Here is an 11,803-nt window from a genome sequence, read left to right on the forward strand (position 1 = left end):
GTGGGTTAAGGATCCGGCGTTGCCATGAGCTGTGGTGTAGATTGGAGATGCAGCTCAGATCCGGCATTGCTGTGGCTCTGGCGTAGGCCGGTGGCTACAGCTCTGATTCGACCCCTAGCCTGGGAACCTCCATATGCCAAGGGAGCAGCCCAAGAAATGGCAAACACACACACACACACAAAAGATACAGGGGGAATGATAATTGTAACAGAACACACTGGATTAATAGGAGGAGGAGGACACAGTTGCAGACTGGTTGGAATGTGCCACTTTTAAAGGGGCATTCACAATGTTCCAGTGTCACTGTGGCTGTGAAGGATGAACATGTACAGAAATTCTGAGGTCTCCTGAACCGTGAACTTTCTGTAGCAGAGGGCGTTATGAGAGAAAAGAATCTGGAGGTTTTGTGGATTTCTGTAGCCCCACTGGGCTATCCTTCTAGAGGTCATTTCTGTGCAGACAAAAAAGCATGGAGAAAAGGGATATCTCTTCATTGAGTAATGGAGCTTGTGACCTAGCCAATACTCCTGCTGAGTTAGGTGGGAACAGTCTTCATTGCTTGCTTCTATTTTCGACCATTGAAGCAAGGTGCTCCTCCCACGACATGAGGCAGAAAATGTTGGAGTCAATATAGGGGATTTTACAAAAACTAAGAAATCCAGATTTTTATCCTGTTTCGTATTTTTAAAGCTTTAATAAGGTATAAATACATGCCATAAAATGCACATAATTAAAATATACAATTTGATAAGTTTTGACATGTATTTATTTATTTATTTTGTCTTTTGTCTTTTTGTTGTTGTTGTTGCTATTTCTTGGGCCGCTCCCGCGGCATATGGAGGTTCCCAGGCTAGGGGTTGAATCAGAGCTGTAGCCACCGGCCTACGCCAGAGCCACAGCAACGCGCCAGAGCCACAGCAACGCGGGATCCGAGCCGCGTCTGCAACCTACACCACAGCTCACAGCAACGCCGGATCGTTAACCCACTGAGCAAGGGCAGGGACCGAACCCGCAACCTCATGGTTCCTAGTCGGATTCGTTAACCACTGCGCCACGACGGGAACTCCCAGTATTGACATGTATTTAAATTCATGAAACCATCGTCACATCTGTGATAAGCCTATCCACCTTCATATTGACCTCATTTCCTTATTGATACACTCTGACCTCTAGTCAACTATTGATGTTTTTTTTTTTTTTTTTTTATGGTAGATAAGTGTGCATTGTCTAAAATTTCATATGATTAAAGTCATAAATTGTTTACTCTTCCCCTCAGGTGCCCTCATGTGATATACTTATTTTGAGTATCATCAGTATTAGTTAGTTCATTCTTTTTATAATAAGTATGGTGTTCTGTGGATATACCACTGTTTGTTCATTAGTCTGTTAATCCATACTTGAGTTGTTTCTAGTTTTTGAGTATCACAAATAAAACTGCTGCATATATTTGAATACAATTCTTAACATGGTTATCTTTCATTTGCCCTATATTAATACTTTGGGGTACAGAGCATAAGTTACAGTGTTAGTAAATATGTAACTTTTTGTTTGCTTTTTAGGGCTGCACCTGTGGCATGTGGAGGTTCCCAGGCTAAGGGTCTAATCAGAGCTGCAGCCCATAGGCCTACGCCACAGCCACAGCATTGGGGGATCCAAGTCATGTCTGAGACCTACACCACAGCTCACAGCAACACTGGATCCTTAAGCCACTGAGCAAGGCCAGGGATCGAACCCGAGTTCTCATGGGTACTAGTCAGATTGGTGTCTTCTGAGCCATGATTGGAACTCCCGGAGCATATCCAAGTTTCCAGGCCAGGGGTTGAACCTGAGCTTTAGCTGCTGGCCTACACCACAGCCACATGAATGTCAGATCTGAGCCACATCTCCAACCTGCACCACAGCTCACAGCAGCACCGGATCCTTAACCCACTGAGCAAGGCCAGGGATTGAACCTGTGTCCTCATGGATACTAGTCAGATTGGTGTCTTCTGAGCCATGATTGGAACTCCTAGAGTTGTCACTTCTGTGGCTTGGGTTTAATCCTTGGCCTGGGAAGTTCTGCATGCTGTGGGTTTGGCCAAAAAAAAAATCAGAAATGATTATTTTTCTCAAATGTCTCAAAAATGTGTTTGTTTTAAGCACGTAAATTGTGGTCAAGATCCAAAATGTATTCTTAACAGTTTTCAGTAGCTGTGTCTCATTAAGTCTCTTAACTGTTAAGTCTCACTTAGCATTTTTTTTTGTCTTTTTGCCTTTTCTAGGGCTGCTCCCATGGCATATGGAGGTTCCCAGGCTAGGGGTCGAATCGGAGCTACAGCCACCATCATACACCAGAGCCACAGCAACGCAGGATCTGAGCTGCGTCTGCAGCCTACACCACAGCTCGTGGCAATGCCGGATCCTTAACCCACTGAGCAAGGCCAGGGATCGAACCTGCAAACTCATGGTTCCTATTCGGATTCATTAACCACTGTGCCACAACGGGAACTCCTCACTTACATTTTTATTCTATCTTGTTCATCAGAATTTGGTAGATCATAGGTGTGCCTTATTTCATATACCTCAAAAAAATTTGTGGAGTGTAATTGACTAACAGTGTTGTGATAGTTTCAGGTGTGCAGCAAAGTGAATCAGTTATGCGTATGCATACATCCATTCAGATTCTTTTCCCAGATGGGTCACTACAGATATTGAGTAGATTTCCCTGTGCTATATAGTTGATCATTGTCACTCATCCATTCCATATACAGTAGTGTGTATATGTCAGTCCCAAGCCAATTTATCCCTCCCCCTAATGGTTCCCCTTTAGTAGACATAAGTTTGGTGTCAGAATCTTTGGAGCTGTATCTATTTGGTGAATAAATCCTTTTGTGTCATTTTTTAATTAGATGCCACATATACGTGATCTTATAAGGTATTTGTCTTCCTCTGTTGTTTGTTTTTTGGCTGCCCTACTGCACATGAACATTCCCAGGCCAGGAATCAAATTCGAGCCAGAGCTGTGACCTCTGTGACCCACACCACAACTGCGGCAACGCCAGACCCTTAACCTGCTGTACCAGCCGGGCATCGACTGGTGCCTCCACAGAGACAAGCCAGATCATTAATTAACCCATTGTATGTACCACAGTGTCACAAACAAGAAGTCCCTGTTTTTGTTTTGTAAATAATTTCATTTGTGTCTTTATTTTAGATTCCACATGGAAGTGGATATGGTATTTGTCTTTCTCTGTCTTACTTCATTTTAGTATGATAATCTTTAGGTCCATCCATGGTGGTGCAAATGGTGTTATTTCATTCTTATGGCTGAGTAATAGTCCATTGTGTAAATATACATGAACCTTTATCCATTCCTCCATTAATGGACATTTAGGTTGTTTCCATGTCTTGGCTGTTGTGAATAGCGCTGGAATAAACATTGGGGTGCATGTATCTTTTTGTATTTTCTCTGGATATGTCCAGGAGTGGGATTGCTGGATGGTAGGGGAGTTCTAGGTAGTTTTCTAGGGAACCTCCATACTGGTCTCCGCAGCGGCTGTACCAGTTCTCTTTCCCACCAGCAGTGGGTTTCCTTTTCTCCTCACTCACTCCAGCATGTACTGTTTGTAGGCTTTTTGATGTTGGATTCGGACTAGTGTGAGGTGATTCCTGACTGTAGTTTTGATTTGAATTTTCGAATAATGATGTTGAGCATCTTTTCATGTGCTTTTTGTCCATCTTTTACTTGGAGAAATGTCCCTTTAGAGCTCCTGTCCATTTTCGTTTGGGTTGTTTGTTTCTTTTGGTGGGTTTTTTTTTTTTTTAAATATATATAAAGCTGTATCACAGGAATTCCCATTGGGGCTTGATGGGTTAAGGACTTGACATTATCTCTGTGATTATGCAGGTTCGTTCACTGGCCTCACTCAGTGGGTTAAGGATCTGGCATTGCTGTAAGCTGTGGCATAGACTGCAGATGTGGCTTGGATCCGGTGTTACTGTGCTGGGGTGCAGGCTTCAGCTGCAAGTCCAGTTCAGTCCCTAGCTTGTGAACTTCATTTGCCACAAGTGCGGCTGTTTTTTGTTTTTGTATTTTTTCTTTTAAAGAAGCAGCTTTTGGAGTTCCCGTCGTGGCGTGGTGGTTAACAAATCTGACTAGGAACCATGGGTTGCGGGTTCGATAACTGGCCTTGCTAAGTGGGTTAAGGATCCAGCGTTGCCTTGAGCTGTCGTGTAGGTTGAAGATGCAGCTACATGTTGTGAAGATAAACAATAACTAGTCACCTAGCTCTTGGACTCATGCCATGCTCAGCCTGCCCAGAGTGTGGCTTTTGGGATTCTCTGCTGGCTCCCAAGGCAGCACAGCTGGGGCGCTGCTGCCCAGCTACACTCCTCAGAGCAGGATCCACTGTGAAGGAAAGCTGAGCAGCAGGCTGCCGTGGTGGCTCAGAACTGAAACTATATGGGTAATTTCAATTACTTTTAAATATGGCTTTTAAATACGTCTCTATGAAGCACAGAGACAGCAGAATAATCTTTCGGCAGGTCTATCTCTTGGTTTCTGAAACTTCCATCTCATTCTTTGTGTTGAAACTGTCAAAACTGTTTAGTCTAGGTTTAGACTAAAATGAAGAAATAGGCCCAGAAAACAAACAAAAAAGTCAGGAATTTGATAGCACCACCTGTCCTAAAAGGTTCTTCCTACATTTGTCTGGCAGACAGGTTACTGTCGCGAAGGGAAATCACAGTGGAGTCAGTATTAGTGAGAGCTCCTGAAAATGGGCCCAGGAGGCCGTTAAGGAAGGGTGACTTGGGCATCAGATAGAATCTACTCTTTGACTGGTTATCGTCCTAATGAAATCATCCAAATATCTATCAGAAACTCAAGATACTCATCAAACCCTATCCCTAAAATAAATTGTGACAGCCTATCTACTTCCTGGACTCTTAACCTAAAATAACTCCTGATTGCTTAAGGACAAATACTTCCTAAACTGTATCAGACTCAATAATAATTCTGGTGAGGCAGCGTTAACAAACTCATAGCTTATTCTTTGAAAGCCCCTGACTCTCCTCCCCGGAACACTTTTGGTTTTACTCGAATTTTATCTCCTAAATTGCGCTTAAGACCCCAAATAAACTCTCTTCTTCCTTGCAGCTTCCTGCATTCCTCTTTGGTTGGCATTACATGTGTCATAAGTGGGATGCAGTGAACTTCAAACACCCGCACCAACTCTCACGCTGCCTTGGATTTGAGTCAGGTGCCTACAGGAGCCCGTTGTGTTCTACCATCTCCTTGCTGATCCCAGATCGTGGTGGTGAGTCGTCCTGTACCTGTGCCACCCGTTGTGGCGGAAGTTGGAGTTTATGTGGGTGTCCTCTGTTGCCAGCTCCTGGCCCCTGGAGTGCTGCTTCCCATGTAGTTTGGCCACTTGCATTGTGCTTTCCGTTTTGAGGGGCCTCTAGAATGTCGTTTCTCACTTTGTTTGGGTTAATGGCTTCTCTTCTCAACATTTCATTTCCTGTTTTGCTGTGGTGAGTAATTAGCCTTGGAGCAGAGGAAGTTCACTCCCTTTTCAAATTAATGTTTGTATTTTCTTTAGAAATATCCAGAAGTGGAAATGTTGGATCATACCATAGTTCAGTTTGTAATTTTTTGAGAAATCTTCATACTGTTTTGCACAGTGGATGCAACCAGTTTACATCCCACCACAGTGCACAGGTCTGCCTGTGTCTCCACATCCTCCGTTACCAGCTCTTATTGGTTTGTTATCTTTTTGACAGGTTCTCTGCCCATTTTTTAATCTGGTTGTTTATTGTTTTTATGTTGAGTTGCATGAGTTCTTTGAATATTTTAGCTATTAACCCCTTATGGGATATATTTTCTCGTTGGGTAGGCTGCCTTTTCATTTTGTTGACAGTTTCCTTCACTCTTCAAAAGCTTTATAGTTTTATGTAGTCCCATTTGTTTATTTTTGCTTTTGTTTTCCCTGGAGAAACAAAAACATATCCAAAAAAATATTGCTAGGACTGAAGTCAAAGAATGTACTATCTTTGTTTTCTTCTAGTAGTCTTATGATTTCAGGTCTTATATTTTAAGTCTCGAGTTCATTTTATGTATGTGGTATAAGAAAGTAATACAGGAAAAAAAGGGAAAAAAAAGGAGTTCCCGTCGTGGCGCAGTGGTTAACGAATCCGACTAGGAACCATGAGGTTGTGGGTTCGGTCCCTGCCCTTGCTCAGTGGGTTAACGATTTGGCGTTGCCGTGAGCTGTGGTGTAGGTTGCAGACGTGGCTCGGATCCCGCGTTGCTGTGGCTCTGGCGTAGGCCGGTGGCTACAGCTCCAATTGCACCCCTAGCCTGGGAACCTCCATATGCTGCAGGAGCAGCCCAAGAAATAGCAAAAAGACCAAAAAAAAAAAAAGAAAGTAATACAGGAGTTCCCGTTGTGGCACAGCAGAAACAAATTTGACTAGGAACCATGAGGTTGCGGGTTTGATCCCTGGCCTCGCTCAGTGGGTTAAGGATCTGGTGTTACCGTGAGCTGTTGGTGTAGGCTGCAGATGTGGTTCAGATCCCAAGTTGCTGTGGCTTTGGTGTAGGCTGGCAGGTATAGCTCTGATTCAGCCCCTAGCCTGGGAACTTCCATATGCTGCAGGTGCGGCCCTAAAAAGACAAAAAACAAAAAAAAAGAAATAGTTTGATCATTTGCATTCTTTTCGTGTAGCTGTCCGCTTTTCCCAACACTATTTATATTTTTTATTTGTTTTTTGACCATGCCTGCAGGATGTGGAAGTTTCAGTGCCAGGGATTGAACCCATGTCATAGCAGTGACCCAAGCTGCCACAGTGACAGTGTGTCGGATCCTTAACCCACTGTGCCACAAGAGAACTCCAACACCATCTATTTTTTGTCTTTTTAGGGCCAAACCTGCGGCATATGGAAGTTTCCAGGCCAGGGGTTGAATCAGCTGTAGCTGGCAGCCTACGCCACAGCCACAGCATGCAAGATACAAGGTGTGTCTGCAACCTATAACACAGCTCATGGCAACGCTGGATCCTTAACCCACTAAGCAGGGCCAGGGATCAAACTTGCCTTATGGACACTAGTTGGGTTCATTACTTCTGAGCCACAATGGGAACTCCCAACACCATTTATTTTAGAGACTGTCTTTTCCCTATTGTATATTCTTGCCTCTTTTGTTGTAGATTGATTGACTATGTAAGTGTGGGGTTATTTCTCTGCTGTGTATTCTGTTCCCATGATCTATGTCTTCTTTTGTGCCAGTACCTACTGTTTTGATTACTGTAGCCTTGGAATGCAGCTTGAAATCAAGGAGTTTGATACCTCCAGCTTTGTTTTTCTTTCTCAAGATTATTTTGGCTACTTCACATCTTTTATGTTTCCATAAATATTTTATAATTATTCTAGTTCTGTGAAGAATGTCATTGGTATTTTGATAGAGACTGTACTGAATCTGAATCTGTAGATTGCCTTGGGGAGTATGATCATTTTAATAATATTAATTTCGTATCCTGCAGCTTTAGTAATTCATTGATGAGTTCTAATAGATTTTTGGCCAAAGAATCTTTTTTTTTTCTTTTTTCTTTTTTTTTTTAGGTCAAGGAATCTTGTAGTGAAACAATTTTTAATTCAGAATTTCATTTGGAGGCTTGCATAGCAAAAAAAAAAAAAACGAACAAACAGAAACAACTCACTTGACTTGTCAAAACTTAAGGTACCTCCCAAATGAACCTTTTTTTCTTTCCCCCAAATTAAATGTTCCCCAGAGTGGCCACTGACAGTCCAAATCATTCTTGATGAAATTAGGCCATTTAAAAAGAAAAATGCAAGGATTCCGGTTGCAGTGAGAGTTGATGTAAGAAGCAGGAGCTTTCCCTGCTAGAGGACAGGAGGTAGATTTAGGAGACAGTAAGTGTGAGAGACACGTGTGCACTCGAGGCCTCACCTGCAAAGGCACACACAGCCCTTGGCACCCGCTTCTAATGGTCTGGACGCTGCAGACGGGCAGCCCAGCATCTCTGGGCTCTGCAGCCCCCAGTGCCCTGCAGGACTTTGTCTACACGGACGGTGTGGGTCAGGGTTGGGAGAAGCCCCATTTCTTTCCCTGGACCTGGAAAACGCTCCTAAGGGGACGGCTCGCTTGTGTGGGCGCAGTGCCCAGAGCCACTCACAGCGCACCCCCAGCCCATTGCCCCAGGCACCAAGAAAGGGTGCTCTGAGGACACCCGTTTCCCAGATGGGCCACCAAGGCTCTTGAACCAGCAGCAGATCCGAGACCCGCACCCCTTCACAGGCCCGTCTCAGGGTGACCCGGGCAGCTCCCTGCTGGCTGAACACACGTGGGACCCCAAGGAGGGATCAGAGCTGCTCTGGGGGGAGCCCCCTGGGGCCCGAGCACTGCAGCCTCGCCAAGGCCGCTGCCTTCGTGGGGGCCGCACGCAGGGCCTGACCCCCTGCCTCCTCCCCGAGCCTCCGGCAGCTCCTCGCTCACCTGGTTCCACACTGGGAAGCCCGTCCCTCTGCTTCCCTCAGGCTCTCAGGATCCTGCACGGCCTCCCTGGCGCCCTGAAGACCTCTCCTCCCAGATGCTGAGGGTCCAGAGTGTTAGACGGTCGGTCGCCAAAACCCGCGCCGCAGTGTGGGTGCTTTAATCCAGTTTCCTCCTCACGATTCGGAGCGTGGAAGTTTGAACCAAGGGTCAACAGTGGCTTCTCCTGAGGCTTGTGCATGGCCGGCCGTCTGTCCGTCCGTCCAAGTCTGTGTTGTTTTCCTCCGCCGTAAGGCCAGCAGTCCCGGAGGGTGAGCACCACCCGCACGACCCACTTTACTGCGTTAAAGGCCGTCTCTCCACAGACAGTCACGGTCCCGGGGGATTCGAGCTTCAGTGTTTGAGTTTGGGGGACACAGTTCCACCTCTAACACCTTTTCCTGGGGGGTGACCCCGGAGGGGCACCTCACTTCACAGCCCCAAAGCCGTCTGGCAGGGGAACCGTGTTTCCACTTCTGAGAGGGATCTGCCGCTCAGAGAGGGTGCGTGACTTTCACAGGGGCACACAGCTGCCAAGTGGCTGAGGGGGAGCAGGTGATGGCTACACTGATGGGAGTCCCCTCACCTCTTCCCTTGCATCCTCTCCCTGACCCCGGATCCCACTGCTGTGAGGCCCTCTGCAGAGGACCGGCCACCAGATAACCACAGGACGGCAGCTCCACCAGGCCCCCCCCCCCACCCCAGGCAGACAGCACCTGTGCCAGGTGTCTCCCGGAACAGCTGCCCGTTCCAACTGCAGACAGAGGAGGGTATAGCTCGCTCTTGCTGCCGCGTGCGGCTGTCGGTCTTCCTCAAGGGGACTAAGCTGTCCCCTTCAACCCTGTCCAGTCCCTGTGCCCAGGCTCTTCCTCTGAGCCACTCCTGCTGGTGGGTTTGGTCCTCTCCTGCCCGCTAGGTACAAAGTGAGCCCGTGAGGACCAACAACTAACAAGGACTGCTCCTGCCCCTCCTTGGAAACTAAACGTGACCCCTAAGCCCGTCCCCTAGACGGGCTGGGTGAGCTCTGGTCCCTCTTGTAAATCCTGCACCTGTCACACGGGGCAGGATGAGAGCATCCCACACTTGTCACACCGTGTCTCCAGATGCAGCCAAGCAGTCACACCGTTGGTTTTTGTAGGTGTGTCATGTACAAATTATTCGACAAATACACATTTAAAAAATGGCTTAATTCTCCCTGTTGAAAATAGGGAAAGATGCTTCCTCCTTCTCCCTCAGAGCATTTATCTTTGAAAAATTCTGAGAACTGTCTCATCTTTAACATGCATGTCGTTGAAGACTAGACAGGCCTTTTTTCAGCTGGTCATTTTTCCCTTTCAGTTTTGTGAATCAGAATGTTTTTCTCAAGAACGTGGAACCCATCTGTCCAAACTGCAGACAGAGGAGGGTCAACTGGTGTGAGGACAGGAGGCTCATCTTAGCAGACACCTTGCTCCAACTACAAAGCTCCATCTTGAAAGGTGAGAAGTTGATTCTTCCTCTGGATAAAACCAGTTAGGTAACAGGTCACCCCAATTAGCCGGTAAAATTAGGACTCTGTGACAAATGGTTCTGTCGGCTCCTCTTACATGAGGACCAGTTACTGTTTTTCTTGAATATACGTATGCAGAGCTCTCTTGCAGCTCAGCAATCATGAGCCTGACTAGTATCCATGAGGTTTCAAGTTCAATCCCTGGCCCTGCTCAGTGGGTTAAGGATCTGGTATTGCCATGAGCTGTGGTGTAGGTCGCAGACGCGGCTGGGATCCCGCGTTGCTGTGGCTCTGGCGTAGGCTGGCGGCTACAGCTCCGATTCGACCCCTAGCCTGGGAACTTCCATATACTGCAGGTGTGGCCCAAAAAAGGGAAAAAAAGTATTCAGTGGGATATATCTGCTTGGACATATGCGGAGTTTTTTGCTGCCTTTGCAATTTCCTGGTGGATTACTTGTGATGCACATCTATTTTGCTTTAATGCTTATCAACAAGAAAAGCAGTTTTCTGTCTCTGCTATCTTTGTGGAAAGAATTTCTAGGTTGGGAGTTCCCATCGTGGCGCAGTGGTGAACGAATCCGACTAGGAACCATGAGGTTGGGGGTTCGATCCCTGGCCTCGCTCAATGGGTTAAGGATCCAGTGTTCCTGTGAGCTGTGCTGTAGGTTGTAGACTCGGCTCGCATCCCACATTGCTGTGGCTCTGGCGCCGGCGGCTGTAGTTCCAATTAGACCCCTAGCCTGGGAACCTCCATATGCCGAGGGAGCAGCCCTAGAAGAGGCAAAAAGACAAAAAAAAAAATTTCTAGGTTGGGAGAAATTTTTGTTTTTACTTCCCTAACAGTCATCATCAAACATCTATCTTAAGGGATCAAATCTTGTCACCCATCTCATCAATATCTAGTGGACAAGAATTACACAGGAAGGGTGATCAGTTAAACAGTATCAGATACTCAAAAAGCCATATCTAGAATGTAGAAAATTCTGATGAATAAATGACAGCAAATTATAAGAACTAATAATTTTAAAAGATAAGTGGACCTCATATGTAAAGAGACCTGTGAGACACACCTAATGAAAGACGTAAGAATACATTTTGGACTCTGACTTCAACTAATCTGACTTAAGCAAATTCATTTTTGAAAAAATTGAGCATTAATAAAATGTATTTTTATAACTTTTGGGGTTATGAAGGATTACCTTACATTTAAAAAATGTATTCTGGAGTTCCCATTGTGGTTCAGTGATAATGAACCCAATCAGTATCCATAAGAATGCAGGTTTGACCCCTGGTATCGATCAATGGGTTAATGATCTGGCCTGTGGTTATGGTGTAGGCAGGCAGCTGCAGCTCCAGTTGGACCCCTAGCCTGGGTACATCCAGATGTCTCAGGTGCAGCCCTAAAAATAAAAAAGTAATAAAATCTATTCTGAAGAGGTTATGCATTAAATGATAACATGCTTGGAATTACAGGTGCAGTTGTGACCCCTTATCTGCAGCAAAAATCTTCGAAAAATGTGCAGTAAACCATTCGAAGATCCCCAAGTAGATGCCAGAAACCAAGGATCATGCTAAACCTTATATATACTATGTTTTTTTCCTATGCATACATACCTGTGATTAAGTTTAATGTATAAAGTGTAGTAAGAGATTAACCAGTAATAGAACAGAACAGTTGACTGCAGTAAAAGTGAATGTGTTCTCACTCAGTATCTTGTGGTTCACTAAGTGTGAGCACGTGCGATGATACGACGCCCGCTTGGATGCACCGGCCAAAGGGATG

The 11,803-nt window shown here is 45.6% G+C and overlaps 1 protein-coding gene and 1 long non-coding RNA gene across 9 annotated transcripts in view; one reads left to right on the top strand and one right to left on the bottom strand.

Moving 5' to 3' along the window:
- The window catches only part of LOC125132987 (zinc finger protein 256-like), a 37,808-nt gene that overhangs the window by 18,385 nt on the left and 7,620 nt on the right, over window positions 1-11,803 (top strand). For 4 of the 8 annotated variants that reach the window (XR_007136373.1, XR_007136369.1, XR_007136367.1 and 1 more), the window contains exons 2-5: window positions 5,138-5,297; window positions 7,601-7,718; window positions 8,537-8,803; window positions 9,870-10,009. The gene's annotated coding sequence lies outside the window, so the exon portion shown is untranslated. The remainder of the gene's footprint in view (window positions 1-5,137; window positions 5,298-7,600; window positions 7,719-8,536; window positions 8,804-9,869; window positions 10,010-11,803) is intronic. The other 4 variants (XR_007136371.1, XR_007136370.1, XR_007136372.1 and 1 more) reach the window with 4 other exon arrangements.
- Window positions 3,805-8,624, bottom strand: LOC125133008 (uncharacterized). The gene is made up of 2 exons (XR_007136390.1): window positions 8,496-8,624; window positions 3,805-5,969 (listed from the first exon to the last, which is right to left on the bottom strand). It is a non-coding gene; the product is annotated as an uncharacterized LOC125133008 (long non-coding RNA).

This window comes from Phacochoerus africanus, chromosome 8, assembly GCF_016906955.1.
Source record: "Phacochoerus africanus isolate WHEZ1 chromosome 8, ROS_Pafr_v1, whole genome shotgun sequence".
NCBI lineage: Eukaryota > Metazoa > Chordata > Mammalia > Artiodactyla > Suidae > Phacochoerus > Phacochoerus africanus.